Below are 23589 nucleotides of genomic sequence, written 5' to 3'. Positions count from 1 at the left end.
TCAGGTCTTGGCCAAGAATATTCCTCATATGTGATCCCCACAAAGTTGCATATGGGTTATGCATTGGTGTATTATATGCTAGCTTTCAGCTGGTCCCCTGAAGATAATTTAAGTAAAATTCGCTGTCCCTTTTTTAAATTTTGGATTCTCCATATTTTATTTCTCTCGTGTCAAAGGAAAAACGGTCGCTCTCTTACGAACACAAATAACGATTTTCCGATTTTGCGTGGTATTTTGTAGCCGTAAAACTTAGCTTGGATATATATCATTGCACTTTTCCAGCAAATATAATTTTTTATATGCTGCAGCTGTAAATGAAAAATTAGCAATGAATGGATAAGTTTTGTTTTGGATTTAATAATTAATCCGAATTTTTATATCTATCTCTCAAAAATTTATGTATTGAACACTGCAGCGTTCCACTGAGATACTGCCGCTTAAAATAGTAATTTATTGACCAATATTATAACATAACGATCATAGTGATGACGTAATCAAATAAAGCAGGTATAGAGACTACGTTTTTATTGATTTGTTTTTCCATACTTGAGTCTTGGTCCAACGGAAAAATAATTTTATCACAATTTCAAAAATTAAACCTTTAGCAAACAGTTTGAATTGTAATATTCCATATCATTTAAATGATACACGAATATTATGTCTCCTTAATTTTAATTTCACCAACGTCAACTATAAGTATTTCAATTGGCTTGGAAGTACCTGTTGATAGCTGCAAGCCAATCGACACACGTTTAGTGGAAGTTTGTTAAATTAAAATTAGGTGGGCAGTACGATATCTTTGTGTATGATTTAATATGACGTTCTACGATATCTCTCAGGAAAATTTTTACTTGTTCCATATCATTGACCAGAAATGAAATGAAAGAAAAAGTTGAATACCTTAAATATTTCAGTTGAATCAATTTTCTTTCTGGCGTGAATTCGTCCCAACAGTAAAGAATTTTTTAAGCTTCTGTACTTATTACAGCACAATGATTATATCTACGCGTAAAAAAGAGAAACCCCCATTCTTATTCCCTTATAAATGCATATTGTCATACATTCCTAGCGCCTTATTTATTGATATCAATTTACAAAATGCATAGAGCTATTCTATTTGCTGAAGCAATGTGGAATTGTATTTCATTTAAAGCTGTTTATTTAATAATAATTATTTCCTTCGAATGGAAGGATATAGGATAGAAAGAAGCAATATCGGTCGTCGGTGTTGTGCCACTCAAGTCTCATTAATCTTCAATATTGGCCGAATTCCCCAAGCCCAGCCGTTCCATCGACCTCGAAGTAATTCCAGTCCAGTTCACTAGGGATTACTCTCAGCAGTATATAAACCCTGGCAGTGGACAGAGCAGGCATCATTCGCCAACACCATCTTCCACTGCAAGCATCGCAGCCCCACAGCATCTGGTGAGTTGAAGGAAGTGAATTCCATGCGTATCCCAACTCTTGATCCATGCTTAACCTACGCGTTTTATACATTGTCTTTCATTTTTTCAAATCTAAGGCATGCTAAGATATGGCAAAATTTCGTTACTCCCGATTGCCATTGGCCCAATGTCTTATCATATCGGACATGGTTTCAGAGGAGCATCTAAATCAGAAGGGGATCCGATTGCAGTGGTGGCCAGTGTGTTGGCTTCCACACTGTGGGCCCGAGTTTAAATTCCGATTGTGGTAGAGATTTTTCAGCGTGTGCCTGATTCCTGCTTGAGTGCTTTGTGGAGGGCACTTCAAGTACAACAATCAGTCCGTCGGACTTAGTCTGACTGAACGGCCCTATTCCACCTCCAGTAATATTTACAAGGCACGTCAGGTGGGGAGGCTTTGGGGGCTTCAGCCTTCCGAAATTTTACTAGCCCTGAACCAATTATCCAACTCTCTCTTAGCTATTGGATTTGTGAACTGAGATCCGGGCCTCTTATCCGAAATTTTCTCAAAATGGGGTAATATTAAGTACCAGCGACAGGGCCCTAAAGTTAATTTTTTCGAAAAGTTAGCCTAATTTTGAAAATAAACGTCTGCAGAGATCAGGTTGTAATAAATGCGGCCGTTTCCGAAAAAAAACAACGACGAGTTCATGACTTTCCGATACGTGGATACTGACAAAAAAATCATTCGTATTCGACGTTCCACGTACCGCCCAAGAACCCCCGAAGCAAATTTCCGGTTGGTGTTGGCCAAAGCAGTGTATACGACTTTCTCTTCCAGCCCCACCTCCATCTACAACCACAATGAGCCGCGTGATGTTCTACTTGACCGTCGCCATGATTGCTGTGGCCTTGCTGTCCGCTGGCGCCGAAGCATCCTCCTACCGGAAGGCACCCTTGAACGGAAGCATCTTCGGGAAGCGCAGCAGCGTCACACTCGCCGGTGAGTAAACATCTCCTGGGACCGAATCGGATCGATTCGTGAAATCATTTGATTCAGTGGCGTAACTAGGAATATGAGGGAGCTTTGGGGGGATGAAGGGGGTTAGTTGGGGCTAGCCCCTGGGAAACGGGGATTTCAGGAAAAGTTTTGAAAAATAACATGCATGAAAATTAGGGATGGACGAATCCAGGATTTTTCTCGGATTCGGATCGGATCGGATCCTTGATTTTCGGAGCCGGATCTTTCGGATCCAAATGCATTTTGAAATTCCTGACGCTGAGATTCCCCCGATGATTGTTCCATCTCTTGGGAAGAGTCACACTATGTGCCAGTCGTATTTTGCCTTTTTTATTTTCCATGGTTGAAATTCTCCTACGTAACCTCTGCGGGAGCTTTCAAACAAAACAGTTCATGAGTAGGACAAGAATCGCATGCGACGGCGCATTCGAAGAGGGAATCGGAACTCTTTCCACCCTTATAAAAAGTTGCATTCACTGAAGCTATTATTTAAAATTTCGGATCCAGGGGCCGTATTCTGTAACTCCAAACCGATCGGTGCGGCACCGATTCGTCGGGTGTGACGTCACACCGACTCCCGGTAAGAAGTCGTGCGATTCTGTACGAACCCGGTCGGTGCGGCACCGACGAGAGGACGGGAGATCGTCGGTAGCCGTACCGACAGCAAAGAGGTGTAGGTACGGCCACCGACTAGTGGGTTTCATGAATTCCCCGGTGCGCATTGTACGTTTTATTTTGTTTTTACCTCATCACCGAGTAAATAATGAGGTTTTCTCCAATGTTATCTTTTTCTGCCCCTTCGAATACGCCTCTATAATTCACTGTGTCATCATCTATATTAATTACCTTGACAGAAATATAAGATAATGGTTAATAAAAATGAGGTTTGCTAACATATAATGACTTTCTCTCATTTATGTTACCGCACTTTCACTCGCTTGTAATAGGCTTTATTTCTCTCTATCATCATTTACTTGCTCCTTTGACATAAAAAAGATATTTTTGATTAAATATGAGTTTTGCCGCAATGTTATCGCTTTATATCACTCTGAATAGGCGACTGTTATTTCACTCAATCATCAATTTGGCGTTTCTCTCGGCATAGAAATAAGATCTTTTTATTTAAGTATGAAGTTTGCCACAACGGTATCAGTTTCTTTCATTTTTAACGGGCAACTATATTTCATTTCATCGTCAGCCATTGATTCCCTTGACGATAAAAGAAGATATTTGTTAATAAGTATGAGGTTTACCGCAATATTATCATTTTCTCTCACTTGGAATGCGCAACTTATACATATGTATTTCACCCAATCACAATTTATTTACTTCCTCGTCATTACACTTCTTTTAATTGCACCCAGCTCCATATTTTTATAACAATTTCCTAACTTGTTCCTCTAATATTACATTTGCATTTGAATCCTACGTTCACGTTCCATGGTATGCTATTTTCGTCTGCTACGGTGCCGATGGCATAACCTTCCGTTGATAACATTTATACGGAACTTACTTAATGACAACTATATTACCAAATCATGAATAAATAGCATTATACGGAACCAATATTTAAAAAAAGAAACTACGATCTCAAGGATAGTTTCAATAATTCATTCCAGCAACAACAATCTCCATCACATACAAACTTTATTGTGATGTTGTAATATTGTTTCCTTCGATTCTGTAGGTACAGCAATACTACCACACATTATATAAGCATTGTTAACAACTTATCCAATATCGTTTATCTTAATCTAGCAATAAGTCGTAATTTCCGCAAATAAAAAGATTGAGAATGACGACAACAAACTGTGCCAATGAGTCTTCACTTGTTTTTACCCTTCTTTCATTGGTGGAGACACGTGAAACTTCGGATATATTCGGATTTTCCCTGTTTGGGAAGGAAGGGGAACCGTACCGACTGGTTTGAAACCGACGACCTTACAGAATCGCTGAAAGTGTCGTCGTCGGTGCGGATTCCGTTGTCGGTACGGTTTGATGTCCAGTCGGTGGGCTTGAAAGGGAAACCGACCGGTGCGGTACCGACGAAATACAGAATACGGCCCCAGATCCGATGTCTTCCGCGACTTTGGATCCGATGTATCCGATGAAGGGCAATACCCGCGGATATTTGGATCCGAAGTATCCGATCCGACTATCCCTAATGAAAATGAATTTTACATCATTTTGGCACTTGATTTAACTTTTAGCGGATTCAGTTATGATACATCAAATCTAGACAAGATTTTCATATAATTTTTTTGATTTCTCAAAGCCTATGGAGGGGATTCATCCCCTCATCGCCTAGTCGCAACGCCTCATCGCATAGTTTCGCCACTGATTTGATTCATATTCCCACTCCTAAGGAAGATGTCATTCAAGGGGCCTAAAAAGAGGAGGCCTAATTCCATCCTATAAAAGGCTGAGTTCTGCTGCCACTTCGATAGCATTTTAATCGGTTTTCAAAAATATCCGTGAAAAGGTGATGAGCACAATGCGATCCACTTTTTTCCAATATTTTGCATCATAATAATTGTAACTGCAAGTAATGTCGTGGAATAATTACGAATTTGATAAATAGCATCACCATGAATATAAATTTCGGTTGACACCCCTATTATACCTTATTTCCCCGTGAAACTCGGATCAATTTGTCCGTCAGCGACGCGAGTGGCGACTTTTGCTAACCCATTTAAATGTGCGGTGGGTGTCAACACATTAAGTGGCAGGCTTGGGGATCCTCTTTGACAATATGTTTGAAAATTAGGACGGTTAGCTCCCGTTCTACTGGCCTTTTTCCTAAATATATTTCTACACGCTACCCCTCAAGTCGCCTCAATAGGCATGTGGCGGGGGTGTTAGGACACCAGCCGTTGGAAAAAAGAAAATAAGTGCGCGCATTGAGTTCCACATAGTATTTATTAAGTGCCTTATTTTTCGGAGGAGAAAATGTCTATCCGCTCGGTACAATATCTCTCTTAATTAATTATTTCCGTGAGACTTAGAAATATGATTAGTGTGTTTCTGAGATGAGTTCTCCGTGTCGCTCTGAAAGATATTTATTCTTAATTTCTCAGTAATGCGCAGTTTCTAGAGCGTAGCCTCTGCGACTTTAGCGGTTCCCAGCCTAATTCTTTCAATATCTGTAAAACATTTTATGTACGGCGGTAGCTGTCGCGAAACTTACCTTTGTATTTCATTAAGCTCACGGATTAAGTCTCTCAGCGCCGAATCCCACACGCTCGCTGCGTATTCAACGTGTGGGCGAATGAGTACGAAATAGCATCTCTCTTTCACTTGTTCTTATGAAAACCTTCCCACAATTCGCTCGTTGAATCCTAGCTTCTTTGGGCTCTGCCTCAAATATTTCTTACGCGTTCCCCACGATAGGTTTGAGGTCATCTTATCTCCTAGACTCTTTTTTGTGACGAATTACTCGCTAAAAGCTTATGATTATCCTGAAATTTTCAGGAAATATTAAGCAAACCCCGGTCAACTTTTGCCTTTATCTCAAATTTGAAACTTTTGCCTCAGTATTTTTGCAATGAATTGAAATAAGAGGTAAATTTTGTGTAAGGTCTTGCCTGTAAACTCTGAAAATTTCAAACTGATAGTGTGAGTTTTAAAGGAGTATTTCCTCACTAAAAAAAGACAGAATACGACCAGACGAGAAAGAAGGATGCGCCCGAAGGGTTATTTCAGAGACTGAAGATACCAAAAACGGGTGTTTAAAATCTATATAATCCATAGTAGCTTAATCATCCATCTACATTCCCGAGGAAGCTGGGAAAAAATCACATTACCTAAATCAGAACGTATCGAGGTGCACTGAATTGTTTTGGAGGCTGGAGTGGCTTGCGTCTGGCTGCCTCCTATGGACGCCATACTGACCGAGTATCACATGCATAAACGCCTATCCGACGATGCGTGCTCATATCCGACTCAGCGCGAATCTGTATCTTCGAGAGAGAATTCTATCTTTGATGCTTCCTAGTCTTGGTGATTGGCCAACAGAGAACAAATCAGGGCGGAAAATTAGATGAGATGATGAGACAGACACTAATGGTATCGCAAATAGCAATATTATTTAAGAGTTAAAATAGCTTATCATTTTAACCATGCGGAAATTATATTACACACGTTCGTGAAGTATACATGCAATTTTTAAAAGACTATTCGAATAAATATCCACTAAGGCTCCATTAGCTTCGCCACTGATTTCCATTGTGACTAAAAAGATCTCGTAACAAATGCTTAAAAGTATTTTTTCTAAGAATTTGCTATTGTATATTACACTCATTTTAATTAAAAGCAAAAGTATATTGTAGATTGTAGACGATTCAGCGATTGTAACTAATGAATTTTCAAAATATTTATTAGCCCACGGTGGTGTCATTTTCATGTAACTAAAGTTATTTGACTGCGATTACTTCATTCTTTACCAAAAACTCATTTTCCTTGTAAATTCATTAGCCTTGTCCAGGTTAAGAACCCGGTTCTCCAGCATTTGCTCCACAGGTAAAGATGATGCGTTAGTAGTTTCAGTGTTGGAATACCTGGCGCGTATCCGGGGGACTCCAATCCTGTTTTTTCCTCTATGGAATTTTAATACGGCAGCTTCCTTGCACTTAAGGGTGTCTTCGTTGAGGCACGTCGCCACCTAGTCCATTGGCGGTGCAATCCACACTTTTCCTCTGCCTAGGCGAGCATTGCCATGAATTCCAATGTAACGATGGTTTTGCAAACATGATTTTCAAAAATATATATCACGGAAAGCCCTATTCTTTGTTTCATCAGGAAAAAAATTACAACTAGAAGAGCAGATGTATACATTTGTAACTGGCCTTGATGTGCGGAAGTGAAATTCACATTCATTGATATTGGATTCTACATACTTTATTTCTCTCACCCCAATAGAAAAACCGTAACCCTCTCACGAATTTACATTTATTATTACAAAATTAAGATTTTCCGATTTAGCGTCATATAGTTTGGATCATACATTCTTGCTGCTGATATAATTTTGTTTAATGATGCAGCTATCGAAGTAAATTAAACGATGACTGATTCATTTTCCAAATGGATTTAATAATTAATCCTCATTTTCATATCTATCCATCGGAAATGTATGTTTGAACACTGCAATTTTCAACAGCACACATTCATGGAAATGGGTGAATATTTACATGGACCGGAAATCGAACCACGGACTTTTGGATCCCCGGGGCCACTACAAAGATCATTACGCCTACGGCAAATTGCAATAAATATCTGATGATATTGGCAAGCCTAGTGATCTGATAAGTGGCCCCAAAGGCCAAATATTCGTAGTTCGAATCCTTGCATAGGGATTTATTTTTCATTAATTAAGAATCACTATTATCATTGTTCTTTTGCATCTCCAGACGCTGGATCCTCCCAGAAAGGGCCCGCCCTCTGCTTGCAAGCCCTCGAAGCGTGCCCGGTATGGATCGCAGCCGCCCAAGACGCCTTGTGATCGGAAGTGTACTGACGGAATCATAACCCAACGCACTTTTGAGGCTCATCACGATCATGCAGATAGCTGCCTTCAAACAAGAAGAAAGCTGCCTCACATGGACATCCCACCGAATTAATTAAAGCTATAACGGGTGATATATCATAGAACAGCACCTCACTGTAAAGAATAAAATAAATATTATTTATTAAAATATATTGTTTACTGCCACAACTGGCTCTTCTTTCACCATTTCTTTCGATTTTGGCAAATATTGAAAAAAGAGACGCGTATTTTCCAGTTTTACTATCCGGTGCCAACATCTGAAGCTATTCGCGGCGGAAAATCAATTGCCTTTTATCCCCCTCAGATAAGTTGATGTCGTCACGCACTCCTTCCGAGTGGGTCACCGCTTATCAACTAACCTCACCTCTTTGCTTCGATTTCGCTCGGTTCATTTTTCTTTATGCACAGGGGCCGTGCAGATTTACAAGCGTTAGTATAGTTCAGGCTCGTAAAGATTAGCACGTTACAGTTTACACTTAGTTCTAGTTGCAGTTTAAACTTTTAGTGTAACTTACACACAAGTGAGCGATTCGTTCACTCGATGATCGTCTTGGAAGGCTGTTCAAGTTCCTCACGAGGTCAATATTGACATTGCTGCCGAAGTTTCGCGTACCAAAATAGTTCCCATACTCAGTGCTGAGGCCTTCCAATCCAAGCAACCTTCCAAGACGCTCTACGCCAGGAAAACACAGGAGAATATGGAGAACATGAGAAACTCTTAAGGACGAATTTCAAATTTGAGGTGCAGGCAAATTTTTGGAAGGTTTTACTTTAAATGCCCCGAAACTTTCAACATGATGGCCAAAGTTTTAAACAAATTATACGCCATACAACAGGAGCGATTGATTCGTCCCCTTAGAGTGTTTTTGGGTGGTAATAACATAATTCCTATTTTCCTCAGTATTGACCCTATCAGTGACTTACTTTGAAATACATTACCTTTCCTGTTGATTGGGTAACATTGGGAAAGGTTCAATTTGCTCTCATTAGTGAACGGTATGTACTAAATATATTGAAATTTTAAACACTTTTTCTGCAATTCTGTGTGTACATTGAGAGCCAAGCATATTCATTTTAGCTTGTTCAGGAAACATATGTGGCGTTGACAATAAAGACCGAGAGGAAGTCGCGGGAGAAAAAAAATTTGCTGTATTCTGCTACACTAGAAATTTTTCAATTGAAGTTTTAAATCATGACTAGAAGCTATTTTCTGTTGGAAAGGCTCTTTAATTGGCATTAAAAAGGAGATCTAAACTCCAAATATTTTCTTGCTACTGCGGTAGTATTTTCCATTTCCCACTTCTTTTACTTCTTCACCTCAGAAAATTAACTTATATTTTTCTTATCACAAAATTCTTTCTAAATTATCATACCTACATCATCGAATTTAAATTGCAAGGTATTAGTCTGAAAACAGTATTTTTATCAATTTTTCCTACTCCAATAATTTGTTTAGAATTATGAATCTGAGAACAGGTGAATAAAAGTAAGTATACATTAAACCTAAAGTCATTTCATCTTCTAAATTAAAAATACCTTTTAAAACTTTATCATCTTGAAATTTTCATTAAGTATAAAATGAACCATGGTCAGCATTAGCCACAATCTCAAATAAGAGAAATTAAACCCTGCTATTTCTCGAAAGTAAAATTTTGATATTAGAAATATAGTTCAATTTTGACAAAGGTTTACTCTATACACTCTGAAATGGCAAGACGATAGAGTATTCTTAGGCTAACCCATTTCCGCCCAGAATAATGTCTGAAATTCCTATTTGCACCTATACTTTCAAGCTAGTGCGATTACTAGTAACAGCTTCAAAAATAAACTAATATATGGATTAGGTCAACAAAGCATTTAGCAGCACATTTGTAGCAATTTAAAAACAAAATAGAACATAGTTTATCGTAAAGAGCCTCACATACTCAGAATGGAAAGATGTAGCCATATGGCTACGGTGGATGGAAATGGGTAATGCGCTACGAAAACAATATGAAACACGACCGGGTAAGAGGGAGTGATGCGCCATCTTAAATCACTTCGCGGTCAACACGATCCATATATGCGTAATCTGAGCAGGGATGGCAAGTGAAACGAAAGTAAAAGCCAGTGTAATTTCAATTGTTTCGTTCCTAGGAGCGAAATGAAGAAACGAAACGAAATCGGAGTCAAAACTACTTCGGGTCTGTGGGACGAAATTAACACTGATAATGTTTCATACCGGAAGGACCGCGTGCTTCACCTTCAAACAGTTTAGTTTCGACCCACGCACCGATTACGAAGTTAGTAGAGGTAGTGAAGTAGAGGTTCGGCCAACCGACATTCGATGCATGGGACATTGGGGCACTCATATTTTTACCACTAACAGGAGAACGGTTCACGCAAACTCGCTATTCGATTTTTAATCTCATTTTTTTAACCTCTCTACATGCATTTCAAACGTCGAAACTATTCCCTCTTAACCCCCTCCACTCAACTTCTGGGATCGAAACTTAACAACGAGCAGCTGAGTTTCGATTAATTTAGTTTCGTTCCCGGGAGAAAAGTTTTGTCCCAGGTCGAAACTAATCCCCCTTGGTGATTTAAATTTCGTGCAGGAACGAAACCCAAGTTTCGTATTTTCGTTTCGCTCCGGGTCGAATCGTAACATTTTCGTTTCGTTTCACTGGCTATCCCTGATTCCGAGGGATGTTCATAACGTCTTTAGGTCTCTGAATAGTCATCCTAGCACGAGTTTATCAGAGGGTTAATTATCTTCTCCCTGCTGGACGAATTCCATTCTCGCCATCGTTGAGCAGATGGCACAGTCTATTTCGTCTCCACGAGGGTTGAAGCCCCAAGTATCTCGTTTGGCCGACCTCACCGTCTGGAGTGAGAAGCCTCCGTGTTCTTGTTATCACACGCTCCGCAATGATAAGCAGATGGTGGTCCGCATTGCAGACTCCACGATTTGCCCAATCTAATGACGGCCATGATCTGAATGCCCGCATTGTTCGGCCTGTTGACTTCTGACATCAAGATTTCATTTTGGCCATGGAATTTTGCGAAGCCATGCCCTCATTAGCACCAATCGAGCGTTTCATGTCTCTTTCCAGGTATGAGATTCATTGACACTAAACTTGAGCTAACTAGAGAGTTTATGAATAATATGCATGCTGAGTGAAATTTCGCGCACTTAATTTTTCACGGAATAATTTTCCAGGGAAAAAGTCAACTTTTTTGCTTGTAGGCATTCAATGTAGTTATTAAACATCATCATGAAACATTGTATAACATGCTTGACAATATTGATGCAAACAGAATGATTTTCTTCTAAGTAAGATAAAACACGTAAAAATTGGTAAAAATTTTCGCTATAATATTCCACGAAACTTTTGTAAACAATTTTTATGACTATATGGGCCAATTGTTGGATAAATCATATAGGAATATATATCCCATAAAGGAAAAAATTAAAAATCTAAGTATTGGGATACTTTCACTGTTGACATATAAGTGAGTCCTAACCTCTACATGTGACATAGGCTGTTTTACAGCCCTTGCGAAAGCTTAAAAAGTTTAAAATTTCCAACCAGCTTAACGTTTAAACCATTTTCAAGATGAAGCACTTCGCAAAAAATATTCTTAAGACGTTTGCATTCCGCAAAATAAGGACAAAATTCATCAATTTACCATGAACATTATTTTTTCTTTGAATAAGAATTCATAAATTCACCTAATTGTTCTTTGTTTAAGGTCTCACGTCGAAGAAATTTCCTGTGTCACGATAGCGCATTGTCCTCTACCGGATGGCTTTTATTACAGATTGAGCCTCGCAGATTTCTACGAAATGCGTAACATTTTTATCAGAGCATCGCGAGTTAATTTTACACAATCCATGAAGTGCTCCGTCTGTCTTTAAAAACCTTATTTTGGAAACATATAATCTTCGAAAAACGTGTTTCTAAAAATAATTGACCATTCTTGATTAGAATTCCGCTCATAAAGTACACACTATTCACCCAGTGGTTCAACTTGAAAGTTAGTTTGTATATGTGAGGGTAGAGCTCGCCTCTAACTAAGCCACAAGAATGTGAATTTCACGCATTCTGAGAAAGGGACTAGTTCCTGTCCCTGGGCCACCTCGCACTTCGACGACATCATGTGGGGTGTCCGAAGACTTCTCCCGTGGTTTAAATCCGAGACCCCTCGATCAGCAGCCAAGCGCTCTACCCACTAGGCCATCATGCTTCAACATAAACTAAGTATACATATTTTCATCAAAAGTTCACTTATCTTCACTGAACAAGGGCTGTGTAAAATGGATTTCACCTCATAATCTAAAAGAAACCAAATAAAAGAACGATTTTCGGATCCGGGAGAAGACAGTCTTTTATCTGATAATGTCTCCGTGAGCCGAAACAAGTCGCACGCATTAAATAAATTGCGGAAAAGTGCGATGAAATTGTATTCTAATAGGTCGAACTTCCACTATATTTTGCCTGAAACAATTGAATTCATGATAGCGCAAGTTTAAAAGGAATAATGCGACACCAATAAAGTCAAAATGCGACCGGACTAGTAGGAGAGATGACCCCTCTTAAGTTGCTACTAATGAGGTTTTACACTTGCGACCAAGGGGAATGCAATAAATGAGGCCCAAGTACATGGCTGTTAAGCGTTTTATCTGTTGCCGTTTCGCGCACATTTTATTCAGCGGCGCCACTAGACAGCTATCTTGTTTAGTTTGACTTTCGCCATTAGCCGTTGTGGAAGTGGTCTTTTTTAGTTGATAATTGTCTCACATGCGTTAAATGTGCGGATTAGATACTTTATTGGCTCAGTCATGTATTAATGCTGTATATTTCTTTGTGAAAAGTGGATATAAATGACTGGTTGCGCCGCGAGTGGCGAATTTTAAATCTCATTTTACTGCGCGCGGAGCGACAACAATTCTAGCGGAAGACTTGAGAAACCTTTAATGTAATATTCGTGCTTGCGACATAGCTCGGCTGTTTTCCGTGCGTGTGTGTGATGATTCTCCTCTTCCGCCGCTGAGGTTACTTCCGAGGTATTTTTTTCGGTGCGCCAGCGAGTTACGGTGACTGCGAGGGTCAAATCAATCCTCGCCCGAGCCGAGAAAAGGCAAGGTATCTATAGACGCCGATAAGGGAGAGATAAGCTGCAGAGGACTCTTTCACTCCATGGGTGGCAGTCGATGGTGATTCACGAGCCGGCTAAGACGTGCCGCTCCACTCTTGAGCAGCTCTGCGATTTGGATTTGCCTTGTCCGTGACGCCGCACCTTGCCGCCACACCAGCACCGCGCCCGTAGTGCCGCTTCCGGACCCCCATGAGACGTGCACCCAGCGATTTAGTATCCTGCACATGACGGTAAGTGCACCATCACTTTCGGAGATGTATTTCGCTGCGCATATGTGTGAAATATTTTTCGTTATTACCTCTTGTGGGTATTTTTGCGTTCTAGTGAAGAACATTTGGTACAGGACCGTAATCAGATTATATTTAGGGGAGCCAAGATCAATATAATGTTGGGTTGAGTTATTTTTAAAGAGAATTCACCATCATAATTCATTCTTAAGATAAATATTTCAATATAAAAGGAATGTTATGGATGTGCGTCAGTAATATAAAATGGATAGGAATTATTACGATAGCTATCAGCGTCGGTTGGTAGACAGCTTTATACCGAAATTTTTTTTCATTTCGGGAGAGGGGGGCTGGACACCCTTTATATCGCCCCTGATTTGATATGTAGCCTCATTTGTTGTGTAGAGCAATGCATGCTTAATGGGACTTAACGCCAAACGCATACAAATGCCCGTTGGATTGCTTTCATACAGTGATGACTGACGTACCATGGATAGCATACATTTAACTCCGTACTTTTTACCTGAAATGACCTATGAATGTGCATCGTTTCGGTTGCCATTATCTATTTCTCATCCCTATTCTTGCCTTTTTCGAAACTATCTATCATTAAACACATGATGTTTTTTACAAACAGATCCCAGTAGCTTTCATGGATATTTTGTCAAGTATTCGGGATAGTTTTGAAAAACCACGTGATTATTGCCACTTGTGTGTGGCACTTCGGAGGACAATTTTTACGTTTGGATCCCAGATGCTGAGAGTATATTGAATCACATTTAGTTTTGTTGACGGGGTCTAAACAAGACAATGTGCGTTTAAAAAAAGAGCGAGAATTAACGTAATCACATTGTTCAGAAAAAGATTATACCTTATCAGTTTCTGCAGGCGTTGCTCCCGTTAACGTATTGATAGGGCCCAAATTGACATGTGCGCATCGGTTTCATCTTTAAAGTATGGCATGTGTTCACGCTACTTAACATATGGTATTAGTTAAAGTTCAATTTCTGTTTGCTGTACTTTAAATGAAATAATATATTAGTCGAATAGTTGTCACCCCGAAGAAAGTCGTTGGTTGTGTTGCAATAAAAATTTCAGCAGGGCCTTGTACTAGAATATTACAGAGATTGACAGTAGATTCGGTAAGATAATTGTGCAGTCGAAAGTCAATAATGCAGGATTTTCATCACAGTTTTTGCGGGTTCTATCCGCGACTGTTGATTTTTGCTGGCAACAGATTCATCCGTATACCAACTGGCGTCTTCGGGTCACATGCGTGAAAAATGTTGAGAAAAAAACCACCATCATCACCATGGAAATCTCAGAACAACTTAATTATGTAGTGTTTTGGGATGTAGCCAAGATATTCCTTGAAAGTCAACCGTACTCCTGAAACGCCGAAAGTGAACAAATCCTACCAGCGCATACGTCACTCTATTAAAATATTAGCGCAAAATCAATGAAATTTGTGTTTAAAGACATCATATTATACATATTATAACACAAGTGATCATTTGATAATTAACCTTATGTTTAGCCTGTCTTTCACAAACTTCTTGGGAAATTTGAATAAAATTTCGTGGGGTGCTTAGGCTTTTCACCCATCATAACCCAATGTTGCTTCTAAGTAACATCAGAACTGTATAAATTTTCAGTTCTATTCTGGAAAGATCTAACAACGTGTTCCTTTGTGATTTAAAGTTTAATGGTAAAAATGTAGCTTCCACGATAATTATGATTGAGTAGAAATTTTCACATTTTTATTAGAGAAATCTTGAAATTTGATTTCTCCCAGCAGTAGCTCTGTATTAGAAAGGGTTAAAGCACCCCTTTGGCAGAGTTCTAGTACAGATTAACATTTAAGGGAAGATAAAATACTTCTTTTACTCCGTTAAAAGACTTCGATTATACTTCGTGTGATTCGCTTGTCATATTTTTCAGGCACGAGCCCGATTTCGAAACATAGTTACATCGTCATATGACTGAATGAAGATGTAATTTTATAACGAAACCAGGATTTAGTCGCTGAAGCATGTTACATGAGCCTTATGGAGTTTAATTTTCCGTAGTAGAAAGATTCCACCCAGTAAAACCGGAATTTATCAATCACATCATAGGGAATTCTGTTTTATTTTGTAACCCACCTGGCTTTTGATACTGTGAGAGAGTGATTCAGGGACTTGGGAGGTTTCGATGCCATTATCTTGGGCTGCAGCCGCGCTGGGGACCGGCAGCTGTCGTGGCGTGGCTATGAAGCTTATTCTTTTGGGAGCAGTATTGACACTAGGAAGTAAGCGTTGTCACTGGACGGCTCACATTCTCACTCACAGCTGTAAGTGGGTGCATCTTGTTACCGATGATGTGATTAAAACCTTTAATCGAACGGCCTTCAGAAAGGATAATCTATAGTACGCTTGATCAAATATATTCTCTAATCTGAGTAAATATATACAAGAGCGCTCAAGGTGGCTACTCAGTCCAAAAAGCAGAGGCTAGCCTTGAAATCACAACCTAAGTATTATTATGGGAAATAAGAAAAGCCAGAGAATGCAATACTTATAATTAGATTAGATCGATTTCCCCGATAACTCTCCTTCTCCTTGGGAAGTAGATACTATGATAATATAAGACACGGTCTCAGGCGTTATTTTGTGGAATTGCTTCATTATAGAATAAAATAAAATAACTTTGTTTTATTCCACACTCTATTTTAAAGACCCGGGTTTCAACATCTAGTGATACACCTGATGATAACACTAGATGTTGTAGCTCGGGTCTTTAAAATAATGTGTGGAATAAAACAAAGTTATTTTATTTTATTCTATGATACTATGATAAGTTTAAATAGAACTAAGCTGTACGAAAACAAACGCTCTCATCGTATATAGCCTATAAGACCCATCACGACATCTCGGATTTTGCCATTTAACATTTGGTTACGCACACTTCAGCCGAAATAAGTTGTTTTATTTTTGCACGCTTTTTCTTGATTTGCTTCGTCTGTTTGTCTCTTTCATTGCTGGAATCTTGTTTATTGGTTTTTAACCCACTTCCCACGGGTGGATCGGCTTTAAATTTTGCTCGCCAATTCACTAAATTTCCGTATTGATAAATAGTTTTCCATTTTCACATTACACGGCGTTAATTATTAATTTTTGGCGGGAATATCTTCACAGCTCTGAATTGATCGAATACATGATTCACCTCTAAATAGTAGAAAAAAATATAAAAGGAATAAAAAAATCACGCTCATTCTAAAGCAGTATTAAATTCACTTAAATTAAGGAAGTAAAACGTAAAGCTTAGGTGCTGATTTTATTTAGATATTAATATTGCGTGCCAATCCTTACTCCCCTGCTTCTACACTCATTCCCAATGGACCTGATCAGCACCCATGCTGTATTCTTCGAGTGATGAAAAGCTCATTTTTACTTTTTAGAGCTATTTGTACTTTTTCAGCCGTGAAATCTTTTTGATTCCTTTGAGGTTATGTAGTGAAATCCATATTTCCACAATCCTTATTCAGTGAAGAAAAGTGTACTTTTAATGAAAATAAATTAGTGTATGTTGGAGCATGATAGACTGGTAGGTATAACGCTTGGTTTCTGAACGAGGGGTCTCGGGTTCAAGTCCTGGATGAAGCCTTCGGACACTTCCAAATAAAATCCTCGAGGTGCGGAGTGACCCAAAGAAGGAACTGGCCCCTCCACCCTGAATGTGTGAAGTCACATTATTTTGGTGTAGCTCGAGACGAGCTCAACCCTCACCTATTCAATCTAACCACGGAGTGAACGATATAGTTTATTAGCAGAATTTTCATCAAGGTGGTGAATTATTTTTAGAACTACTTTTTGAAGATTTTATGTTTCCAAAATATGGTTTTCATAGACACACAGAGCGCGTCATGAATGGGATTAAATTAACACGCGATACGCTGAAAGAACGTTACGTGTTTCTTAGAAAAACTGTTTAGCTCAATCTGTAAAAAAAAAGCTATCCAATAGAAGACAATGCGCTATCGTGACACAGGGAATTTTTTCGAGGTGAGACCTTAAACAAAGGAAAATAGGGTGACGTAATCATCTCTTATTCCAAGAAAAAATAATATTCATCGTTAATTGATTAATTTTGGGGTTATTTTTGGAATGGTAACGTATCAAGCATTATTGAAACACTTCGTATAGTGATGTAGAAATTGGCGCTGTAGGCATAAAAAAATTTGACGGAAATATCAAATTTTATTTTTAACCTTCATCATTTACGACAATGACAAGATACGTAGTTGCACAAACTTAAGTAGTTGGGGGAAAAGCATTTTCAAATGTATCTTTTTAAGATGTGACCTATATTAACGGAAGGTAAAAAAAAGGCAAAAGCAAAATACCTCCTGATAAAAGTTCTCTTAATACCTCGTTATCGCAGTATATCAAAATACAATAACTTTCTGTCTTCCGAAAAATATTATCACCAGAAATACCGCAACATTTTTCAATATATGCCGATTTCAAAATAAAGAAATATGTCGATGAATGCTAGCGAATGAATCACGGCTTCTGGGACTTCGGGACTCAATAATAATGCGTATAGACTGAGGTAAAAACTACCTTCTCTACCTATTGTAGGAACTGCTGATAGATTTTTTGTTCGAAATAGGACTTAAGAACACCACCTGGTAAGATGAGATAAGTGAGAAAGAGTTTATGAAAATCAGTGACATAAGCGGAAAAACAGGAAGATTCCCTACGAAGACCGGATGTGGCTGGGTGAAATCTTGAGTTGTTGGACTAGGCTCTTCCTTATCATATATATTTGTTCACGCTGTGCTCGAGAAGTTTGCTGCTTCCAAAGGTATTGGACGAGTGAAAAAATGTTGCCTTAGAAAAATATAGGAGGATATTTTTTTATGTAAAACTGGGGCCTAACGCACGTTTCCTTTAACAAGTTTGGTAGCGTTGTATTATACGGCAGATTAAGCATTGATACGTGCCCAAGATTGTCAAACATTAATTCTTTTTCATATTTTAGTTTATGTGTAGTGCATGAAAATACTATTGAAAATACGTATTGGTTTGCGAGCCAAAAAATAAAATACTAGTCGTGTCTGAATGCATAACTTCTTCCGGTATCTGGGAGGAAAGAGATAAGAAATATCTTCCCTACTATATCGTGGGAACTGTAGGTAGATTCCTTGGTATTGAATGGAACTTAATGAACGCCGGCTGGGAGGATGAGATAAGTGAGAAGGAATTTATAGAAATCAGTGATAAAGTTGGAGTTGATGGACTTCCGATATGGTATTATCTATTTAGAAATAGATGGTTCTAATGACCTTTCCAAAATAAATTAAAATTATAATGATTCAATGCGATTCTATTTCTGTGATTGAGTGTTAAAACTGTATAAAATTTTATATTTTAAATATCAGTGTCAAAAAATATATAATTCATACAGTATGTGCGTCATAAACAGATTTCCTGATAATATCCGCGGTTTTAAATCATTAAAAATGCACATAAGCATCGGCATCTGCTTTTATTTGGCCCGGTATCCATGTTTTTATGATTTCATGCATTAAAGAACGCTGTATCTAACTTTTTATTAAGCTCATTGGGTGCTCCTAGCGAACAGCAAAATACAAATATGCCAAGATGGAAGTTGAATATTCCCAGTGACATGGATCAGCATCACCCGGGGCACAAGATATCGAGGCATCGCTGGCCGCATTCCGCTTCCTCTATTTTCAGTTCATGGGCAGAGGAAATGGCAGCGGCCACGATGCGACTATATCCTTGGAAAAAATTGGAGGAAATCAGACGGATAACTAGCAAAATTAAATAAGTTAACGTAAAGATTCACTTCAATATCTCTGTAGCCAAGGATGTAGAGCAATAGGAGGGAACAATCAAAATTAAAACCTGGTCTTCGATGTTTACAACCAAAAAGATATGAATGAAAAACACGCAGGCGAATTTTCAGAGCTCAAATCCCATTTTTACCGGAGATAAGTAGATTTAAAAGTCCGCTAGGAGCTTCGGCCACGCCCACGACGCGAAACGTATTTCTATTGGCTGACACCGCGTGACGTGTCAACCTCATGAATGTCGGGTGAGTAATGCTTGAAGAAGCCGTAAACACACTGTGTTCGAGGAAATAGAGGCCAAAAGTTTATCGTCATGGCAAAACACAATGTTAATTTCATTCTGGCTAATTCCAGAAATGTACTGACATTATTAACAGAGACTCTGGACAATTTTTTGTCTCAAAACGAATCATTTCATTTAAATAGAAGTTTTACAAGATGAAATGTTTACAGTTTTGATTATTTTGATACAGTAATCTCGGCTATTATCATAGATGCATTAAATTGTGAACATACCATCATAAAATCCTTTCTTCATAGCAGTTTGTTAGCTCCCGGGTGTAAATTATAAAATAAAAGAACAAATCATCACAATCAATATCTTTCCCCTCTTCAACTAGCTGTTTCTGGACCTCTGAAGGGAAGAAATTCGGGGGTTTCTCCATTTCTTTCAGGATTGGCATTCAAATTTCGTTTGCACTGATTTTTTTAAGCAGAGCCACGCTTTTGCCTATGTTCCTGGCAATTCTTCAAGTCAATTTTGTACAATAAAAAATAATAAGTGTCATCAAAATCAAAGAGTAACTCATTCATTTGTTCTTTAACATGAAAATATCCGTAAGTTCACTTATATTTTCGTCAGATATACTCGTATAGTCACTTTCCAAAGTTTTAGGACAAAGTTTGTGGCACCACTTCTGCTTCTCAAGGAAATTTGGTATCCTTTAGGCGGTGAATTCTTCTCGGGTTTCCTCCATCACCGCCATCATACGCCGGGAAAAAGTGAAATCTGGTATCCTTTACTCTTTTCGTAGTTTTCGACTGCGCTCCGCAGATGTCCCGCTTGTGAGTGAATATATATGCACTCAAAGGGATAAATTATTACTTAATTAAACTGCAAAATGTATCATTCTGCTCCTATTTATGTAGGATTTAATGATCATATTGTGTGCATTTACTGCATAATTGCAACAGTTTTCACCCTTAGTTTCTATAATGCTTATTATTGTGTGTAATATATGTAACTGCGGTGGCCACGCTCGGTGCTGTGGGAGTGAAGATTGAAGGATCAAGACTGTTTATCGTAATTTTTTTCAGCTCGTTTTTCTATTTATTTACAGGTTTTTTATCATCGTAATTTCGCTGCCATTGCTTTATATGATTTTGTTAATGGTAATGCGGCTTTTTTAAATTATAAATTGGGCAAGAGTTTAGGTTTCCTTTATCCGCATGGCTACATTGTTGGGATTTGCGAAAGTGGTTCACCCAGTGGTAAATGGTGGGTAAAATCCCGGCATTTTGCGTTAACGTACAGTTTAAAGTCTGGCGAAAGGAGTCACACAGTACGTTGTTTAATTGAAACTTATTCTGTTACGATTAATGATAGTTCAAACTAATTGCTAGTATTCATTCAGTACGAAGTTGCCACTAGTTTATCTGTTTAGTTGTAAGACTTGCAAAGTTATCCGTGTTTATAATATACCATGTGTGCTTCTATTTATCAACCTGGCGGTACCTTTAGGTGTCATTTGTGCTTATTTCTGCTTTTTGTGAGTAATACGATATCGTAATATTTCCTGGAGTACGAATTTTATATAATCATGAATAACTTTGTTGTAGCTGACATTTCTTTAGGTCAGCGTCGATGACACTTTCCGTTGCAGAGGTTGGTTTTTAATGAGCAAGATAGAAACGAAGAGTGAGTTGCCATTAGTTACTAATACTCGTATCGAAGTATCGAAGAGAAAATCTTAAAGACATTTCAGTCAAGCTTTGATTCTTTTCACCGGACATTTTGTTCGGATATGTTACTTAAATATCTGTTAAACAGCTTAATATTTCCGAAACTAATATTATAATACCCTCATAGCCATTTAATAGCGACGCTTCCTCATCAAAAGAAAAAAATAATCATTGAGAAAGTAAAACATCAGCTGAGAGACAAGATCGAAAGAGATTTCGCATTTAATTCCGAGTAAACTTCCATGAAAACAGAACAGTGGATATAATCCGAGGTATTCGAGAATGAGTCTGATGTATTTTAAGTGCTGACAAATCGGAAATTATTATCTTAAGTACAAATGATGTTACATTTCTATTAAAATTGATTCTGTCATACTGTAAGGTATGTACTTACTGTACTGTAGGATATGTAATATTATCATTATGTTGAAATTAGCAGCTAAACCGAAATTTATTAGATGGACAAAAAATCGAAACAACATGAACAGTATTACCAGTATTTGTATTAATTATAATTGCTCTTAATTAATTATAATAATGAGTCAAATTAGCAAGAGAGTGTAATGAATGCGTGATGAAGGCCGCCACACATCCGGCATTATTTTCAATTTTACTGCGTTCATACACCCTCAATGACATTGACTACTGGATTAGCTGAACCTGTAATTGAAAATGTGTATAAATTGTTTAGCTAAATTACACCGAAAAGATGATATTGGGAATAATCAGAAAAATTATGCGTTACAGAAAACGGAGCAGAAAATAGGGCATTCTAAACTATTATTTTCCAAAAGTAAACATATAAATTTAATTAAATAAATTTAAAGAATTATTCCTGGTCCACAGAGCAGAGAAATTTTCGATCTACAATTAATGAAGCACGTTAAAAGAATAGTGTTAATAATGGTTATCGCTAATAATCGTAATAACTTTTCGGTCGCTAGCTGAGATATTGCCAGGAATTTATTTTAAAACATGGGACGCAATTGTAATGCCAGTAGAATAACATTGCAATATTATATTTTAGATCTAATTACCAAAATTTGGAGAAAACAAAATGTTTTTACCAATGTTTGATTGGGAGCCATAAATTCCTGAACATGTGTTATGATTTTTAACTAATGATGAATTTCGGAGGCTTAGAGTGCTATGCGTATCTCTACTCTAAATGGACCTTAAATCTGAGTAGATAGTGTTCAATGAAGCACGAAATTCAGTCACACCTCACAACTTGTATAACGAATAGTTACTAAAAAATTTGTACCGTTATTTCTTTACGCAGAAATTTCCACCAGCGATGTTACACTGAGATGAAAAGAGTTAAAAGAAGAACGGTTATTTTTTAAATGTCTTACCACACTGATTAGTATTATCGCTCATGATAGGATTCAATATAGTATAATACAATTTTAGCACTGCAAACGATTAGTGACAATTAATGTGTAGACTGCCACACAGGAATCCACCCTCTGCACGTGGCACGTGCATTGACAATATTAACAAGGTTGATCATACACTGCAAGCAAATGATATAGCTATGACTAATTATTGGCTATTTAGCATCTTACCGGAGGAAAGTGAGTCCAGGTATCTTTTTGTCGGGGCAATTACTGCACCCGTATGCCGCGTAGCAAACCATCTGCGAAGGTTCAATAAATATATCGTTTTCCAGTTTAAATACTTACAGTTTAACACAGGGAATAAATCCATTAATTAGATTAAATTTGTAATATTTGCATATCTTCAGAATGCTTCAGAAGCCTCCGGTTCCAGAAAAGTAGGCGATTTACGTAGCGTGGACCCTTATGGAAAAACCAGCGAGTAAGGTAAAGGAAAATGGTGGACGAACAAAAGCGCATCGGTGAGCAGCTTTCTGCTGGCTTCACTTTATCCAACTAACACCCTCTGCAGAGCCTCTACGCTGTCGCCAAACAGATCATCTGAATCGGCCTACAAGTATCGTGACGCCATATATTAGCAGTTAGTGAAAAAACCGCTTATTGCTTCTTGCCCGGGTATCCCCTAGGGCAAAAGCCATTATAATGGATAAAACGAAATCCCGTTCGTAATGAAATAGACCGATGGTCCCCTATAATTCGTTACGAGCGAGTATTACTGTATTTAGTTTAAGCAATGTTCGATTAAACAGCTGCCCTCAGGCTCTTTAGACCTTTATTATTCCAGTTACATGTGATGGATTTTTCCATCAAATGAAATGTGCCGTTACCGCCATTCCAACAATGCCGTAATGAAGCAGGTAATAAGTGCTTACTCATAGGCCAGAAAAACAGTCGCGTGGTAAATTTTCTGTCGACAGTAGTTGAGCATCAGTTCAGTGCTACTGGTAATTTTACCGTCCAAGTGTGGGATGATAGCGAAAAAAGGTTGGAAAATATTAAAATGACTGTTACAGGCATGATGCATACTCTAAATAGAGTTATACATGAACT

General features: G+C 38.2%; 1 protein-coding gene and 1 long non-coding RNA gene across 2 annotated transcripts in view; both read left to right on the top strand.

Annotated features, from left to right (window-relative positions):
* The first annotated feature begins 1281 nt into the window (after nucleotides 1-1281).
* On the top strand, nucleotides 1282-8110 carry LOC124171364. Its single transcript, XR_006867691.1, has 3 exons — nucleotides 1282-1425; nucleotides 2227-2388; nucleotides 7812-8110. It is a non-coding gene; the product is annotated as an uncharacterized LOC124171364 (long non-coding RNA).
* Nucleotides 8111-12965: 4855 nt separating this feature from the next.
* Nucleotides 12966-23589, top strand: part of LOC124170790 (ceramide phosphoethanolamine synthase-like) — a 30025-nt gene continuing 19401 nt past the window's right edge. The window contains exon 1 of the mRNA XM_046549753.1: nucleotides 12966-13320. The gene's annotated coding sequence lies outside the window, so the exon portion shown is untranslated. The remainder of the gene's footprint in view (nucleotides 13321-23589) is intronic.

This window comes from Ischnura elegans, chromosome X (genome assembly GCF_921293095.1).
Source record: "Ischnura elegans chromosome X, ioIscEleg1.1, whole genome shotgun sequence".
In the NCBI taxonomy this organism is placed as follows: domain Eukaryota; kingdom Metazoa; phylum Arthropoda; class Insecta; order Odonata; family Coenagrionidae; genus Ischnura; species Ischnura elegans.
Note: the sequence above shows the minus strand (reverse complement) of the source record. Positions and strands in the feature narration are given on the sequence as shown.